The 1,944-nt window shown below is 61.0% G+C and overlaps 1 pseudogene; it reads right to left on the bottom strand.

Moving 5' to 3' along the window:
* Nucleotides 1–282: 282 nt before the first annotated feature.
* On the bottom strand, nt 283–789 carry LOC114073375 (annotated as a pseudogene).
* Nucleotides 790–1,944: the final 1,155 nt, after the last annotated feature.

Raw genomic sequence — 1,944 nt, 5'->3', positions numbered from 1 at the left:
ACCTCCTCCCACCTGGGTAAGAGGCCGGGTCCCTGCAGAAGAGCGGTGAGGGGTTGGGAGGGATGACCCGCATCTAAGGGCTCTTCCTCGCAAATCATCCCACTCAATGCGGGACCCCCCGGGACTGCAAACAGTACCCGAGCTTTTTTAGGGGGTGGGAGGGGGAGGGGGGGGACACGGTGAGCCGGTGCCCAGCGGGGCACAGCCCACTGCGCCCAGGCCACGCGTGGCAGGGGCGAAGGCGCCGGGAGCCCTGGCGCTGAAACGAGTGGGGCATGGAGATCAGCGCCGCTGCTTTCGCGGGGGTACGTTAGCATTGGTCATGGGTCTTTTCCTCTGCCCAGTGCACTGCTCTGCTAAGTCCGTCTGATTTTCTGAAACATCAGTCTTTTGAGCTACACAGTGAGTGTCCTCTGAGATTCCCTGAGAACCGACAAAAACCACGGTTTGGCAATTCCTGTTTACATCCAAACTCTGGCGGGCGGCGGACTTGCATATGGCTTTCTGTAGCCAGGGAGGTCTGAAGTAGAAGTCGGGCGACCTTCCCTTCTCCACGGCTTGCCATTCATACCTGCCTTCCAGTGGCTTGTGATTCTGGAAATCGAAATTCCACTTCCTCTGGCATGCCTCCTCCATCTCCTGCAGGTGCTTCTTCAACTCCCTGTTTAACTCTTGGTGATTCACCACCCTGAAAAGATTTCTGCACGCTGACGGCTTCGGGTACTCCGACTGCCTGGCCTCCATGCACTCCAGGGTAGGGCTCCCATTAGAAATACGGACGTTTGACATCTCCCCGCTTCCTCTCGCTCCAGGTGGCGGTTGTTGTTGCTCACTGCTCTCCCTCCCCCGGCCGCCACCGCTGCCTCTCTGCTGCCCTTTATTTCCCGGTGCCCAGCGGGTAGACCTGGTGTCCATGCCCTGTGGGTAGACCTGTCTCTCCTGTTTGGCAGGTAGATCTGGTGTCTGAATTTAGCCGGCAGACTAGTGTCACGTCTAGACGGCTCCTCTGGGCGATCAGGTCTACCTGCTTCTGAGCCTGGTCATGGCCGGGGATGGCAGCCTGATGGCCCCACGGCATCCCAGCAGAGGGCGGGCGCCCAGGTCTAGCCGGCTCCTCTGCGTGACCAGGTCTACCCGCTTCCGACCTGGCCGCTCCGACCGCTGCGGGCTGACGTCCTGGCGGCTTCCCGGCAACAGGCGAGCAGGTCTACCCGGCTCCGGCGGGACTTGGGCTGCTGGCGGGCTCTCTCGGGGTAGACCTGCTCTCTCGGCCGGCCCTGAAAGTCGTGCAAGGGGTCGCTGTTGGGCGCTGCCTCCAGTTAGGTCCTGGTAAAAGGCGGCGTGCTCTCGCGCGCCTCCCCAGTGAGGCTCCTTGGGCCGTCTTGGAGGTGTGGAAGGTTCAGGACGCGTCTGTCCGTCCTATGGGCAAGGGTTGCCAAGCAGCACAGGTTGGGTTAGCACCGTTTCACCGCATCTGCTGCAAGGCGTGGCCTCTCACGTGAGCAAGTTACCGGCCGGCACCCCACGAGCGGAAGGCAAGAGAGAAAGTGGAGCCGCATGGCTCTGAGTCGGCTCCTCCAGGGCAGCCCGAGGATGAGGGAGAGGCGAAAGCTCGAGTGGAAGGCACGAGGAGGCGAGTGAGGGCGGGACTGGGACGGCACAGGGGCACGCAGGGTCCCGCCAGCTTCCAGCCTGAGCCGGCGGCGGTTGCCTGACGCAGCCTGAGTGAGGGAGGAAGGCACGGACGACACAGGGGTTCTTTCACTCTGTCACAGGTTTATTGGTAGAGGAAGGAGATCCCCAGGGGTGAAGGGTGTCATTCCCTCACTGAGGGGAGGACACGTCTTTTATAGGGTCCGGGGAGGAAGGGACTAGAACTTGGGAGAGTTTCAGGATTGATGTGAGGGTACAACCAATAGGGAAGTTACAAAATACATTACACAA

This window comes from Empidonax traillii, unplaced genomic scaffold (genome assembly GCF_003031625.1).
Source record: "Empidonax traillii isolate 1590-97213 ecotype Southwest subspecies unplaced genomic scaffold, ASM303162v1 scaffold6244:size6324, whole genome shotgun sequence".
NCBI classification, from domain to species: domain Eukaryota; kingdom Metazoa; phylum Chordata; class Aves; order Passeriformes; family Tyrannidae; genus Empidonax; species Empidonax traillii.
The sequence above is the reverse complement of the archived record's forward strand: the minus strand, read 5'-3'. Positions and strand labels throughout refer to the sequence as shown.